Source organism: Equus przewalskii, chromosome 30, assembly GCF_037783145.1.
Source record: "Equus przewalskii isolate Varuska chromosome 30, EquPr2, whole genome shotgun sequence".
NCBI lineage: Eukaryota > Metazoa > Chordata > Mammalia > Perissodactyla > Equidae > Equus > Equus przewalskii.
This window is the reverse complement of record NC_091860.1, coordinates 28,419,989-28,437,199: the sequence shown is the minus strand read 5'-3', so window position 1 is coordinate 28,437,199 and position 17,211 is coordinate 28,419,989. Positions and strand designations below refer to the sequence as shown.

The window sequence follows — 17,211 nt, the reverse complement described above, 5'->3', positions numbered from 1 at the left end:
TGCTAATCAAACAATCATCTCGTCATTCATTTTATAAGACTTTCCGTAAAAACCCATAGAATCTTTTCAGAATTAAGGGGATACCATTATATTCAAAGCATAAAGATTATTTTATCAAATGTTTTATGGATAATTTGAGCAAACAAGAGCCAAAATAGTAAATATCATTCAATGTAAATAAAGGGAGTATTTAAAAATTATAGAAAGTTATTAAAAGCTGAGGTATGTCATTTTTATGGCGTTTAGAGATTCTGGATAAAGTGAGTTGTGAGCAATTTTAAGTGAGGTATTTCAACAGTTGTCCAATATTAGTTCTTTAGCTTCTGATCAGTAAATTATCATTTCTTTATTATTTAATGTGATCACTCAATATTATTAACACCTGAATTTAACATTCTATTTGAAAGAAAATTCTCAAATAGAGGATTTTCAAAAAACCCACTTTTTGAGGTACTGTGAATGCCTTTGGTAAAATTTTAAAGAGTCAAATCATGAAGATGAAGAGACTAGTAGCTCATATACAAGCAACCAGTTTTTGTTGATTCTCACCCACTCTGAGGAAAACCCTTTAGCTTGCCTCTCCATCTGTTCCGAGCATTCAGGAAGAAAGTCCTCCGCCGCTGGAAGCAGCCATTTTTGCCTCCCCAGAATGGATTTCCCCTTGGACCAAAGACCAGAGCACTGTCTACACTGTCTTGGCCACATTCATTTTTAAACATGGCTTCTTTTTCCTCTAATACGCCAAAACTGAATGCACCAAAGTGATCTACCTGTAGCATTTTCTAAAACTGTGGTCTGTTTTGGCTGCGTGGAATCAGCAAGTGCTGTATTTCCTTAATTCTGAATCCTAAAATTCACCTCACAGTCTCTTTCCCAGTATCTTCCTCACTTGTCCTATTTTTCAGGATTTTTCTTTGGTCCTCTATTCTCTTGTGTCCTCTCATGGCTTCAAATATGACTTCCAGGCCACATATCTCCAATCCGTGTCTTGTAAGCAGTATTCATCCAAATGCTAGCTGGCCATCTCCACTTGTTTTCCACCTCAGGCACCTCAAACTCATCATGTTCAAAACAAAACTCATGATTTTAACCTCACCAAGCCTGTGTCTCCTTTTGGGTCTCCCACCTTCATGGAACCATCAGTTACTAAGTCGCCAGAAACACCTCTCTCCTGTTCCTACAGTAATATGGTAAGTTACAAGTAAAATGGTACGAACACTCTGGAAACGGTTTGGTAATTTCTTTAAAAACTAAATATGCCACTACCATAGAAACTTGGAACTGCGCTCCTAGACATTTATGACAGAGAAATGAAAACTTATGTTCACACAGAAATATATGCCCAAATATTTATAGAAGCTTCATTCTTAATAGCCCAAAACTGGAAATAAAACAGATGCCCTTCAATGGGTGAATGGTTAAACCGTGGCACATCCATACCATGGAATACTAGTCAGCGATATAAAGAACAAACTATTGATTCATGCAGCAACTTGGGTGAATCTTTATTGAATTATGCCGAATGAAAGAAAAAGTCAAGCTCCATAAGTTACATACTGCATGATTCCAATTATGTAACATTCTTGAAATGACAAAAGTACAGAACGGAGAACATGAGGGGTGTCGGTACAGGGGGAGTCGTGTGATGGAGACATTCTGTATCTTGACTCTATCAACGTAAACATCCTGCTGGTGATATTGCACTATAGTTTTACAACAGGCTGTCATTGTGGGAAACTGGGTGAAAAGTACACAGGTTCTCTTTGTAGCAATTGTTACAACTGCATGTGAGTCCACCGCTATTTCAAAACAAAAATAATAAAAAAGTGTAAAAATAAATAAAAATAGATTTCTTTAACAAACTACCTCACGAATCAGGAGCCACCCAAAAGACAACAAAAATACACAGTAAATATCATTCTCTATTCTTGTTATTTTCTTTTGCCTTTACAAAAAATGTTACATACTTTTTATGTAGTTTAAAACCAACTTACAGCACACCTAGCATACCAAAGCTCCAACTTTGTGACATGAAAACCAAGGTATGTCTGAAATCTTCATTCAGAAAAAATCCAAAATTGGCAGAAATGTTAACAATGAAGTTCCCTCCTTTAAGAACAATAATTTTAATACAATTGCAAATAAATTTAATTTGCAAACAGTTAATAATTTTGTGTCATCATGTGGACCTTAACCATACAAAGTGTCTGTCCTTGTCCCAGGGCATAAGGACAGATCTTCAGGTTTTTTTTTTTTTTTTTTTTTTGGTGAGGAAGATTGGCCCTGGGCTAATATCTGTTGCCCATCTTCTTCGTTTTGCTTGAAGAAGGTTGTTGCTGATCTAACATCTGTGCCAATCTTCCTCTATTTTGTATGTGGCACACCTCCACAGCATAGCTTGATGAGCATGTAGGTCCATGCCCGGGATCTGAACCCATGAATCCCAGGTCACCAAAGTGGAGTGCAAGAACTTAACTGTTACGCCACTGGCCCGGCCCCAGACCTTCGTTTTTTAGACCGTGTCAGTAACCCAACTTTGGTGTGTCCCATGCAGCTAGCCCACAAAATTCCTCTAAGGCTGATAATATTACAATGCTAGAGAATAAAACAGCTATTGCTGTGTTGGAATAGCAGATACAGATGTTGACAAGACAGACACTTCGTACTGTGGGGAAAACTCTGCATTACATTACTACAAATGGAGAAAGTGATCCAGCACAACTACCAAAAAATGGCTCCTTTATGATGTAGTTCAGAATTCTAGTTCTACGGAGTTTTGTGCTTTTTATGGTTTTATGCGTGCCAAATCTGGTTTCTGTGTTTGACTTTGGAATTCGTTGTAATAAAGCAGCCTGCAACAGCCTTATGGGCACACAGTAGTACTAGCTGAATTTGGAAATCTGAAGAGACAAAGTGTGGGAGGTTACAATGTACACACTTATTTCTAACCCCCTGACCTCTGATTCTACTTACCTTCCTTGGTGCCCAGATGGTGACGTGTTTTAACTGGCACATGTCCTCCCAGGCTATGTTAACATTGGGTACAAGACTTGGCATTTACCTGCCTCTATCATGCACAAGTATGATGTGCCATCAAATGAGAAATATGGTAGGTTTCTGGGCAGACATTTTTGGATGGAATATATTCAGCAAAAATAATAACTTACCAAGTGGTTCCTAGTGAAGCACCCAGCGAAGAACATAAAGCTGCAACAGCTGATAGACGCCCCATTCTAAGAAATAAACCAATCACTAATTCTAAACTGTGCGAGGAGGAACCACCTGGGAATATGAAACCACAACCAAGAAACAAAAAGTCGCTATGGAAAACAGCCCTTAAAAATTGAAGAAGGTGTGAGGCTAAGAAAGGTGAAGAGAAGGAAGTGAGGAGTGACAGGAGTCCAGATTTGGCCCCAACCCTGCCCCACGGGGCATGCCATGAAAGCCTGCCTCTCAGTCACCTTCTGGAGACCCTGAGACAGGCACATAGCAAGAGCCTGCCTACAGAAGCTGCTGAAAGCAATCACACAGCCAGGAGAGCAAGCAGTACCTGGAAGACAGCTAGGAAAACATCAGTCAGAGAAAATGCACCAAGAGAGAACCTTTCTCAGGGCTGGCCTTGTGGCCTAGTCGTTAAGTTCTGTGTTGCACTGCAGCAGCCCAGGTTCTGTTCCCAGGCATGGACATACACCACTTGCCAATGGCCTTGCTGTGGCGGCGACCCACACACAAAATAAAGGAAGACTGGCGCTGACGTTAGCTCAGGGTGAATCTTCCTCAAGCAAAAAGAGGAAGATAGGCAACAGATGTTAGCTCAGGGCAAATCTTCCTCAACAAAAAAAAAAAGAGAGAGAGAGAGAGGGAGAGAGAGAGCCTTTCTCCAGGAGCTGGAGGACTTGGACTGGGGGATTCAAAGTTACCCAGAAAGTAAGTTGGTTACCAGATCTTAGTGCAGGCACTCTTCTGTTAAATCCACTGGCATAGTTGGAATATGCACGTGTCCACCCTTAATGGTCATGTGTAACTTGAACCATTTGTCCAAGGTTTTTTTTTTAAATAGGGCAAGAAACCATAAAATACATCAGAATAAATCTAAGAAATGATGTCCAAGAACTCTACACTGAAAACCACAAAAAACATTGCTGAGGGAATTTAAAGAAAGCCAAAAATAGATCATGTTCCTGGATAGGAAAGCTCAGTAGTCAAGACATCAATTCCCCCCAAAACATATTTATACATCCTATGAAATTAAACAAAAGTCAGCACTGCTTTTGGAATAATTGACTAGTTGTATCTAAAATGTATATGGAATTACGAAGAACCCTAGAATAGCCAAAGTAATGTTTTTTTAAAGCAGAACAAAGTTGGAGGACTTACCCCAGCTGATTTCAGGATTTACTCTAAAGCTACAATAGACAAGAGTGCGTGATATTGGTGAAAGGTAGATCTATAGAACTTAGGAGAAAGTCTAGAAAATTTCTCAACTTTGGCGCTATTGACATTTGGGGACAGATAACTCTGTTGTGGGGGCTATCGTGTGCATCAGAGGTTGTTTGGCAGCATCCCTGGGCTCTATCCACCAGAAGCCAATAGCACCCCTGAGTTGTGAAAGCCAAAAATGTCTCCAGACATTGCCAAATATTCTCTGGGGACAAAATTGCCCTCCAATTCAAAAGCACCAGTTTAGAAGTTTCCCTACATGTGTATAGTCAAGTTATTTTTGTAAAGACACCAAGGCAATTCAATGAGAAGTAGAAAGTCATTTCAACAAATGACATCAGAAAATTAGACACAGACTCCGTATTCATACCACACATTAAAAAACTTGAAATGGATCATAGATAGTAATATAAAGCCCAAGACTAAAATATCTACAAGAAAATGTAAAAAAAAATAAAAACTTTATGATCTTGGATAAATGCAAACACACACACATGCACATATCTCTGAATATTAAAAGAAAAAATAATTGATAACTTGAACTTCACTAAAATTAAAACTATTTTCCTTCAAAAGAATTTAGAAAATCACGCAATTAAGAAAATCAAAAGGGAAAGCACAGCATGAAGAAAGCATTTGCAATACACATGTATCAGACAGAGGGCTAGTCTCCAGACTACATGAAGAGTTCTTACGATTCGGTAATAGGAAAATAACCCAACAAAATGGGCAAAAGACTGAACGAGTCCTTCGCAAAATATGAAACACAAATCGTTCCTCCTTCCAAAAAAGAAAAAACTACACAAAAAGATGCTCAATGTCATCAGCCAGCAAGGAAATGCAAATTCAAACCATAATCAGGCTAAAAAGACTGTCATGAGGATATGGAAGCCCTGGACCTCTCATACACTGTGGGAGAGAATGATAGACCCGCTTTGCAAACAGTTTGACATGTTTTTAAACAAATTAAACATACGCATACCATAAGAAACATTGTTTCCACTACTGAATATTTACCCAAGAGAGAAGAAAATGTATGTCCATAAAAAGACTTATGCAAGAGTGTTTGTAGCAACCTCATTTGCTATAGCCAAACTCTGGAAATATCGAAAATGTCCATTAACAGGCTTATAGGTAAACAAAATGCGGTGTATTCATTCAATTGAAAACTACTCAGCAATAAAATTCAATACCCTTCTGATTGATGTAGCGACGTGGGTGGATCTCAAAATAATCACACTGCATGAAAGAAGACAGACAGAACAGCATAGCTGCGCTATGATTCCACCTCTGTGAGACTCTAGGAAAAGCTGTGTAATCCATATGACAGAGAGCAGGTCATTGGTTGCTGGGACAAGGTTGGAGGGAGGAAGGGATGGCCCAGGGGTGTGAAGAAAATTCTGGGGCAGAGGGAAATGTTTGGTCTCTTGATTGTGGTGATGGTTTCACAGTGCATACATATGTCAAAATTCTTCAAACTGTGCAACTTAAATATGTAGTTTACTGGAAATGAATTCTATCTCAATATAGTAGAAAAAGAAATAAAATTTAAACTGACATATAATTTAACCCACTGAAGCAAATTATGGTTTTAGTTCTTAGCTTTATTTTCAATTTTTGAACAAGGCTCAGGTCATTAAATTCTCTCAAGAATAAGATTATTCCTGTATGTCATACATTCTTTGGGGCTGCTTTTGGAATTCTTTCCCATCGTGTAGTACCATTTAGGATCCTAACATAGTTGCTGCTCTGCGAGGTCATTTGGCTTTCCAAAATTCCTATCACAGTTTCTATAATAAAAATATCGGGTTAGAAAAATATCACTTGGAACGTCACTAGCAGGCTTTAAAAATAAATGCTAAAGGAGAAATGTAAGAATAGGCACATTTTCAGTCTAAAAAATTCAGAGAGAGTAGATGCTAAATGCAGAAATCTAACCAGAAATTAATTGATTGCTATTTGATATTTCACACTGTTCTTTACTCCCACTTCAAGAGCCTTCTCTAAGAGCTGAAGGTGATTTATGCCAGTAAGATATTAGCTAAGTCAACCAATATTAAAATGAATGAAATAAAGACTATTTTAAAAATTACGGTAACATTTTTGGACATGAATTGAAACATGAAAAATGGAAATTAATTCTCAGAGCCTTTTTTGGTTTTTTACAAAATTTGGGGAGGCAATAGGTATACAGATTCCACATTTCAAAACAAAAGTCTCAATGTGATGAATGCAAATGTCAAGTGTGATCTTATGGAAACTCTTCTGTAGGATAAATATCATTTTCATTGAACAAATTGGAGGCAATTTGATAAGAATTCTGGAATTTGGTGGGAAAAGCAAGTTATACTAACATCGAGGAAGTTTAACGGGGATCCAGTTATTCATACATAATACCATCTGCAAGTCCCATATGATGTCTGGGACCTTGGAGCAGCAATAGCTTCATGACTAGACTAGTTGACTGCTGAGCTACCAAAGGAAAAAACATCAAAACCCATAATATCAAAAATTACCAAGCTTTCCAACCAGTTCATACACAACCCTCAATAACATTAATAACTTCTTAAATGAGAATCCCTTTGAGGAGAAATTTTGAAATAAATTAATTATAAGTACATCAGGTATCTACTGCAGAATGATGCTGTAATTAGCAAACCACCTTAAAACCAGGGGCTGAACATCATAAGCTTTTATATAACTCATGGCTTTGTGAGTTTGCAGCGTAGACTGCCCTCGGCTGAGCTGTTTTCTTTGATGGGCTCACTCACCAGTCTGGTAGTTGACTGGCTCTGGGACAGGGCTGTGGGAGCATCTGGGCTCTGTGTCCCCATCCTCTATCAGACTAGCTTGGGCACGTTCTCCTGCTGATGGCACAGGTGCAAGCATGAGTGAGCATAATCCGCAAGTACTTTCTCTCTGCCAGCATCACGTTTGCTAACTTCCCATTGGCTAAAGCAAGTCACAGGACCAAGTCCGGGGTCACACCTGGAGGCCACCACACAGTGACACAACAAAACAAAGTGTGGGTCATTTTCTGGACAACCTGTTTTGTTCCACCGATCCGTGTGCCTATCCATACCACATTGTCTTAATTATTGTTGTATTATGTCTTGGAATAATGTGTCACGAGTTCTCTGATATTTTTCTTCATTTTCAAGAATGTTTTGGCTTGTGTATGTTTTTGCATTTTCACATAAATATCAAATCAGCTTGTTAATTTTGACATAAATCCCTGCTGGGATTTTGGTTGGGGTTACATTGAACCCATAGACAAATATGGAGAAAATTAAAGTCTTAACACTGTTGGGAATTTTACAATCAATGAACGTGTTTCTCTCTCCATTTATTTTGGTTGCCCTTACTTTCTTTCAGAAATGATTTTGTGAACACATCTTGTGTGTCTTTTTTAAACTAATTCCTAAGTATTTTGATTTTTTGCTGGTATTGAGAATGGATTATTTTTTTTCAATTTTAGATAGTTCATTGCTAGCACAAAGAAATACAATTTTTATATTGATTTTTTCTTGTGATTTTGTTAAATTCACTCATTATTTCTAGTAGCTTTTTAATATGTTTCTTAGGATTTTATATATACATAATCATATTGAATAAAAATTGTACTTTCTCTTTTCCTATTTTTATTTCCTTTACTTGCTTTATTGCACTGGCTAAGAGTTCTAGTGTGATGATAAACAGAAGTGCTGAGAATAACAACCTTTGCCTTACCTCTGTTCTTACATAGAAAGCATCAAGTTTTTCACCATTAAATGTGATAAAAGCTATGCATTTTTCCTGGATGCCCTTTACTAGGTTCAGAAGGACTACTTCCAATCTTATTAAGCAGAGAGCTTTTATCACTAGTGAAAGTTGAATTATATCGATACATTTTCTTCGTTTATTGTGATTTTTGTGTGATTTTTTACTTTATTCTGCCAATGTAGAGAATTAATATTGGTTGTTTTTAACATTAGACAAATCTTGCTTTCTTGAGATAAACTCCACCAGTCATAGTCCTTTCCAGATACTGCTGTTTAAATTTGTTAACATTTTATTAAAAGTTTTGCCTTGCAGCCAGCCTGGTGGCATAGCGGTCGGGTTTGTGTTCTCTGCTTCATGGGCCCAGGGTTCACTGGTTTGGATCCCGGGCATGGACCTACAACCTGCTTGTCAAGCCGTGCTGTGGCAGTGTCCTGCATACAAGATACAGGAAGATTGGCACAGATGTTAGCTCAGTGACAATCTTCCTCACAAAAAAAAAGAAAAGAAAGTTCTGCCTCTATGACTGTGTTGGACAGACTGTAAGGTGGCCCCATGACCCCAGACTACCTGTCTTTGTGAATCCTTTCACCTTGGCAAATCCCTGTGTCTAATCCCCTCCCTTGACTGTGGGTGTGTCCTGTGATTTGCCTCTAAACAATACAATGCAGCAAAGGGGAGGGGTGCAACCGGATTACGTGTGTGTGATTGTGTTTTAGAGGGTTGTGGCTTCCATCTTGCCAGGAGACTCTCTCCCCCAGTGGACGCTTTGAGGAAACAAGCTGTGGGTTGCGAGCTGGCATATGGAGGGGCCACATGGAAAGCAGATTACAGCAGCTTCTATCCTATAGGCAACAAGAAACAGAGGCCCTCGCTCCGACACCCCTGGGGAACTGAATGTGACAACAACCACCGAGCTTGGAAGCAGATCTACCCCCATTGCGGCCTCACGTGAGACCACAGCTCCGGCTAACACTTTCATTGTGATCTTATGAGACTCTCGAGTAGATAAGCCAGAGTCCAGACACACGGAGGCAGGACTAGGACCAAGACAACTGATAACTGGGGAGCTGTCTTAATTCCAAGGCCTACACATCAATACACTGGAGCATCAAGTACCTCGTGTTCTGTTTCTGTTTCTTGAAAAAAGAGAACACATTGTTTTTACTGGTTTTTAATTTTCCTGCTGTTTTTTCCAGTACTTTCTTTTAATTAGTGGATCAATAGCCTACATTGATTGGCTGTTTGCTGTCACTTCTGCCACTCTTGCCTTGGGCATCTGTTTTTACTCACCGCTGGTACGTTTGCTGCTGCTGTGCTCATTGGCCCACACTGGCTTTTGTTTTATTTTTTTTATGTAGTTCCTGATCAGGCTGCCAGTTTTTAGTCTGGATCTTTCAGTTCTTCTGAAACTCTCATGCAGAACTGGGTTCAAGGATATTTGAGTGTCCAGAGACACTGTCATACATAAAAGCATTCTATTTTAATTAAAATTTTTAAAAAAACAATAACGAAACAGTAGCCCAGAAGAAAGTTTGGATTTTTTCACTTTTCAATGTCTAGGAAGCATCCCTCACAACCTAGATCTTCAGCTTGGAGAATAAAGCAGACTTGTTTCTTTTTCCTGAAAATTTGGTACCTGATATCATGAATCCTTATGAGTAGCATCAAAGTTTAACTCACCATTTCTCTCAAGAGTCTTAAGACCCTATGCATATAGACTTTTAGTGGCCAGTCACGGTTCTTCAAAATTTTTAGGGTGGGCTGATTGGTTTTTACTCAAGACTTTTTCTATACATGAAATAAAAACAAATTTTAGCTCAGAATTTGAGATACCATTACTTTTGTAAATATGAAGATATTTGTTGAATTTGGCAGTATCTTTTACAGTAGACATTTCACCAAAAAAAATCTGACGTCAAGGTTTGGTAACCTTTCAAATCTAGGTTTCTCACCCCCATTCTCCTGAAACATTGGAAACTGGGGACGGAGGGATGGCTAATGCTCCTGATTAGGGTTGGGTAGCAGGTTCAACAGCATTCATTAACCACAGCAATAGAAATCATAGCCGCGGCAACAGAAATGATCAATGGCCTGCCTTCAAGCATAATGCCACTGATAATTGATCCCCCAGTCACCATTGATTTCTGTATTGTATAGTATGTCCTTTTGACGGTCACAATATTAAACTTCTACAATCTGGTTTTTGTGGTCTTAATGTTAAGCATTTCATGCTTCCAAATAGTTCTAGCTTTTTAATTGGTTTTGACAGGAATCCTTTCTCTGTCACATCAAAAGATGCAGGAATAACGTTAAGGGCTGCTGTTTGGATTCATGAAATCCAATTCTAAGACTATGGCTGAAACAACATAGATCAGGCTTTGGCGCGTCACTGTTTTCAATTTCCACTGGTATCAGCTCTTTATAAAGATTAATGGGACTTATAAAACATTATCCTTGCTATTGCAAAATGTCCAAGTGTTACTAAAATAAACCCTTCTCTTACCATTTATTGGGATTAATTTTACCCTTCTTTCCTCCCTAATTACTTTTGTAGGTTGTTTTCCTTGTTAATTTAATGATGGGAGTCCTTTTGTTTCATGTAGCAGAGTCAATACAGTGAGAATTAGTCTGTATCTAATCAGCGTCTGCCAGAAGCAGGCTAGAAGTCATATTGCTGTAACTTCTAGTGCAAGATATTTCCACAGGCTTGCACCTGTTTTAAGTTTTCGTATTTTTTTTTTCTATTTTTAGTAACACAGTAGCTGAGAAAATGTAATATCATTGAAACAAATGTGGTGCCACCAGTCAGAATCATTATAAGAAGGAGTCTGATGGTTCTCATCACTGTGTCTTTTACAGAGGTGCCATTGAGGATGTGGTTCATTGTGTCACTACACCTCCTCCCAGGAAAAATCTACTTAGTTCTAGGGCCACAGTGTCATGTTTATCCTGAACGATGGACGCGTTTCTACTCTTATAGACATTATTACTTAAGTGGCCTGAGAGACAAATCTATGGTCCACTTACAGCGGTGGCTCTCCCGCCTCGGCTATAGACTAGAACTGCTTCTAAAATTCTTAGAAATCCAACACCGAGAGATCCTCACCTCAGGGGACCAATCAAATCGGACTTTAAGGGTGAAGAGGTGTGGGAGTCTGTATTTTTAAGCTACCTAAGTCACTCTAACCTGCAACTATGGTTGGGAAGCACTGACGCCAACTGAGCACACCCACGGTCAGGAGTGCATTTTAGTCACTTACTGACACCTCACCATGTGTCTCCACTTTTATCACCAATTGTAATGTTATCTTATTGAACTTTACACATTCTTACAAGTTTTCTTACATATCTTTCATAGTTAAATAAACAATACAGCATGACTGATATGAACAGAGAAGTTTACGCTCAAGAAGAAATTTGGCTTTGAATCTTGGACCAGGAATACAGAATACAAAATTCTCTATGCTACTTTATCTGTCAATAAAGTAATTTAGAAGATAAATAACTATACAGTTATTTGAATTTTGTGTGTCTTTTTTATGCTGGGTAATATTTATTAAAATCTAAAATATGAATAATAAATACCATAGGGCGCTTCCTGATAAAGATGTACTTATAAAAATCTAACAAAATGGAATTGACCAAGATAAAAATCTCTTGCACTTAATAATTGATACAAATGAAGCAATAGAACTCATAAAAAATAATAATGTCAATTATTCATTCTCCCCCTATAATAATATTTTTGATGCTGCATAAAGCCGTAAATGTATTCATTTTACCCTAAATAGTAGCAATAAATCAAAAGTGCTGCAACTGACAGAATATAAAATACTTGAGGGTAGAATTTTGGTCTAACTTTTACTGAAATATCCCACAAATCTAGAAGAGTGCTTGGCAAAGTAGGTGCTCAGTAAACAGTTGTTAAATGTATGAATGCATAAGATCCCTCTATGAGCATGTATACATACAATAAGTGATTCTTATTATTGTACGCACATACACATGGGTGTATGCATATAAATATTTATGCTTAGATGTAAATTTTATGTAAAATATAAATACAAACATGTATATATACACACAGATACACAGAATTAAAAATAATATTTACCAAGCCAGCCCTGATGGTCTAGCGGTTAATTTGGTACTCTCACTGCTTCCGTGGCCCAGGTTCACTTCCTGGTCATGGAACCACATCACTCATCTGTCAGTAGCCATGCTGTGGTGGTGGCTCACATAGAAGAACTAGAAGGACTCACAACCAAGAGATACAACCATATACTGGGGCTTTGGGGGGTAAAAAAAACAAAAGGAAGATTGGCAAGAGATGTTTGCTCAAAGTGAATCTTTCCCTGCAAGAATAATAATAATAATAATATTTACCCAAATTGGAAAGAAATATAGTGTGTTTAAAAGTGATTAATTGCCCAATATGGAAAATAAAGGTACAATATGTTTCCATGTTTTCATAGGTCTCAAGGTTACTAATCTGCTTTCAAATAATAGAAAAAAATCCTATATGACAGAGTATGAATTATGCTACAGAACTTATAATTTTGCCATGAAAGTATACTCATCAAGGTAAAATAGTTGAAGAATTATATCTATCCACTGATGGTGTTTTTAAAACAATATTTGCATGAAAGATCTAGAGAAATATTGAGACTCTCTTTCAGGCTAAACGCCTGTTTTATATTCAACTGCCGCTTCATAGGGTCCCCTGCGTCAGTAAAGCAGAAAATGTCTGGCGCTGGTCACATTTCACTCCTTAATGGACCTGGGATGCCAAGCATTCTTTCCTCCGCACTTGGGAGGGTTCCAAAAGGACGATTTAGGCCAGCTTCTCTTCAAATGGAGCTCTGTTCTGGCTTAACTCAACTGCTCAGTGAGTTTTAAAGAACAGGCTTCCAAAACAGAAAAAAGAAAAGAAATGAGAAAAACAGAAATGAGACAGTCTGAGTCCTTTTATTTTTGTAGTCTTTAATTAACATCTCCTTTCCGGAGAACTTTAGTTGACATTTAACTTGTGTGTTATCCTTGCATATGTGATGCAGATGCCCAGAAGTTGAAATATAAAGCCAGGAAAACCTTACTAGGGTTTGTTGTCAACCCAAACACATCAACTTCCCCACATTTTGTCTTCCACCTGAAAGTTTCATGCAGTCCTCGGAGAATCTGAAATTCATAACTAAAGTCTGTAATAAATGGAGAAGTGCATTGTTGGGATAAATGCTAACTCTGCTTTTTGTCTGAATAGAGACCCGGGCAAAGCCTCCTTTCTTTCTGGTCAAGTTCATCGAGTCAGTACACAGTATACTTCAGAGCTCCTCCACAGCGCACAGGAGAAAAACAGGGTCCAGACATGGGAGCCTCTGGCTTTAACCACACAAATAGTTACAGATGCTGCCTATTCCTTCCATCAATGCCGAGGGCTCTTAAGCCATCCCATGCACAGGTGACAAAGAATGTCTCCTATGTAGAATGTGAGTCTCTGTGTTTATCCCCGTTTCTAGGCAAACTAAAGCAATTTGTTGTTTCGTGCGTTCAGCAAAAAAGAACTGATTTAGCCAGACATGGGGAGGAATCAAGCTGTAATTAGAATTTATATTCCCACAAGAGATTTCTCTCCAACACAGACTTAGGGTAAGACCATAAGTTCAAATGATACACAGAGGGTAAGCATCTTAGAGATGGCAGGAACCTCACATGGGGTCCTTTTTCTAGAACATTACATATTTAGTTTTTGGACAGTGGCGTAGAAGTCTAGATAAAGGAAATGATTTACACAAAGTCCTAAATTCATTTCTGACAGAGCCAGGGCTGGAGCTCGGACCATTAAATAAATTGTTCGCCAACACTTTCCAATGGAACCTGCTGCAGTGCTGAAATTAGGGCAGCGTACTAATTCCATTCCAGGAAAAGGGATAGTTAATTGAATTAGAACCTTACATCATTTTTCTTTTGTATAATATGTCTATAAAAGCTTTAGATAGACTTGGAAGAAATTATAAACTCATCTCCAGGAGATAGGCTATATTTTCAAATCTTTACAGATGTGGCATTAACGCAGTAAAGAAGAAATAAAGATGTATAGTGGCTGAAGTACATCTCAGCCCTCCTAAGCAAATGCAACTCATCTAAAGAAGTGATAAAAACAATCTTTCCAGGAAATAGCATTTGTCTAATGATCATAATTAAAGATGCCAAAGGATGAAGATAGAATTAGAAATGGCAAGATGTGCTATGCATTTAAATGAAGATTGGAACATACACTAAAGTTTTGGAACAAGGACCAGTCCTAGTTCATTAAGCAATATTCATGAATGTCTCATAAACAGATGAAAGGTGGTCAGTAACATTACACTTTGTACATTTAGTAATGAACGACATTTCTAAATCAAATAGCTTGGTCAGAATAAGATACTACAGTAAGTAATCTAGTGTAGGTTGAAACATGCTGTGAAAATGTAATACTTTACATATCACTTTTTAAAAGTAAAGAACTGAACAGTATTTCTCAATTGCGTTAAGGCACTTGTAGCATAAAGCAGTGGTGGAAATGATGTCCTTTTGTTACAACTAGGGGGAAATTGCTTTTGAAATCCATCATAAGCAATGTATGGCAGCATTTGAAAGACATCTTTTCAGTAGTATCATTAACAAAGCCTGCCTGGTAAAGGTGCCTGGAATCTTCATTTATACTGACAAGCAATAGGAAGAGTTTAGAATTAACGGTATATTGGGAAGGACAACAGAAGCTCAACCAGTAATAAGAGGGAGGATATATTAATAAGATAGACTGGAAATCAAGATAGCTAATGAACTATTTTCTGGATATTCTCTTTAACTTCCTGTTTTTAAATAAAAATAGGAGACATGGAGAATAGTTCAATAAGACTCAAGAGGGTCTAATGCCATCTAGTTTTGTTTTTGGTGTTCCTAGCGGCCCATAGCGAGGTCTACCAATAGGCCACCCATGGGATGACTTCGGAGTCAAATCTGACATATAAGCAGCCTCATTTCACAATTGCTGGAGCTTTGAATTAAGCCGTATTATCAGGAAGACCAAGGGCCTAATGATCCAATGGGAATTCTGAACCTCAGCGTAGGCTGCAAGGCCCAGAACCTCCTAATCCCTACCTGATGTCAGAATTGTCCTTAGCCCACTGTTTTACACTCAATAGCCACTTGCTACTTTGTCTTGTTATGCAGCCTCATGTATCAGAGATGCCCTTCAGACTAGGGCTCTGTTCTCAACTCCAGGACACCAAAACACCTAACAGAGTTCTAAATATTTCCTTCCTTGACAGGATAACTTTATTTCCCCATCCATCCCTTTACCACCCCGAGCCTTAGAACAAATTACTCTCCTATAAACACAAATCAGTTTTGCCTGACCACCACTTGAAATCTATTTGAATTGTATGTTATTGGATAAACTTTCTGGTAACTATACTTACCTGAATAATTCCTTGGGTTGACATTGTCTGCCACATCTTGAATCTGCCTTCCTAGTGAAGTAGCTTTTTCTCAAATTATAGTGTGCATCGGAATGACAGAGTAGGGTGGGAGGTTAAAAATGTACACTTCTGGGGATTGCTATAGCATATTCTGATCAGTAGATCAGATATGTGGCCCAGAAATCTGCAGTTTTAACAAATATTTCAGATGTTTCTAATGCATGTACCACCATTTTTAAATTTACACTAGAGAATTGTGCGCTCTCTAGACTGAGTTCATTTGCCTTGTCTGAGAGTATATTTTGATACCAGAAGAGACTATGCCAATTTTCAGAAATGGAACTCATTGTCTGAGGGAGAGGCTGGGTCTCCACAAGAAAGGACCCTGCTACATCGGAGAAAGTATATATAGTAATGATTACTCCAGTGCTTCTTCAAAGGAACACATAGATGTTTACATGGGTGACCATACGCTGGAGAATAGCCAGACATGTGGGGAACCATTGCAGAGAGTCCAAGTTGCTTTCATACCTGAGGACCTGAAGCACTATCATGGACCCCTCTTAGACTGGGGGCACCAGGGCCATGACCATCTCCTACTGGTTCCAGTGAGTCCATGGGTCATTCAGTGGTCTTTTCTCTATACCCAGGTATGTGCTAGAATCAACATACCTGACATCTTGACAACATTGAATCTTCTAATCTATGAACATGCATAACTGCCATTTTATATAGTTTTTTAATTTATCTCTTCAAGGCATGATAGTTTTTGTTGTAGAAGTCTTGTACACCTTTTGTTAAATTTGCCCTAGGTACTTTATGATTTTTATGCTAATCTAAATGGAACTTTTTAAAGTCCATTTATATTGTTTATTTTTCCAAGTCTTTACTATGGTATAGGAATCCAATTGCTTTGTTTCTTGACTAGTTGCCCCACCACCATAATATTTTCACTTTCTACTTGATAGGTGTTTTGTACATCTTTAAGGATTTTATATGTAAATGATAATGATCACTGAAAATAAAGACAATTTCACCTTTTCATTTTTGATTTCATGATGTTTTCTGTTTACCTTGCTTTGTCTCATTGCCTTGGTTCTCCAGCGCAATGCTGAATAGAATTGGTGAGAGCCCACATCCTTGCCTTATTTCTGATTTTAAGTAAGATGTTAGCTGAACATTTTAGTAGGTACCCTTTATCAATTGAGAATGTTCCTTTCTATCCCTACTTTGCTGGGAGTGTTTATCATGAATATTTATTGAATTTTGGCAAGTGATTTTTCTGCATCTCTTAAGATTACCATATGGATCTTTTCTTTTGTTCTGTCAAGATGGTGAATTACATTGATTTGTAAGTGTCAAACACCTTTACATTCCTGAGATAAAAGCCGTGTGGTTGTGATGTGTCTCATTTTTACCTGTTGCTGGATTTGATTTGCCAGTGTTTTGTTAAGGTTTTTGTTATTTATCTTCATGAGGGGTATTAGTTTGTAATTTCTTTTTTTTAACGTCTTTGTCAGGATTTATTATCAGATTTGTACTGACT

The 17,211-nt window shown here is 38.0% G+C and overlaps 1 pseudogene; it reads left to right on the top strand.

Annotated features, from left to right (window-relative positions):
• The first annotated feature begins 1,062 nt into the window (after positions 1–1,062).
• Positions 1,063–9,154, top strand: LOC103556923 (eukaryotic translation initiation factor 2A-like; annotated as a pseudogene).
• Positions 9,155–17,211: the final 8,057 nt, after the last annotated feature.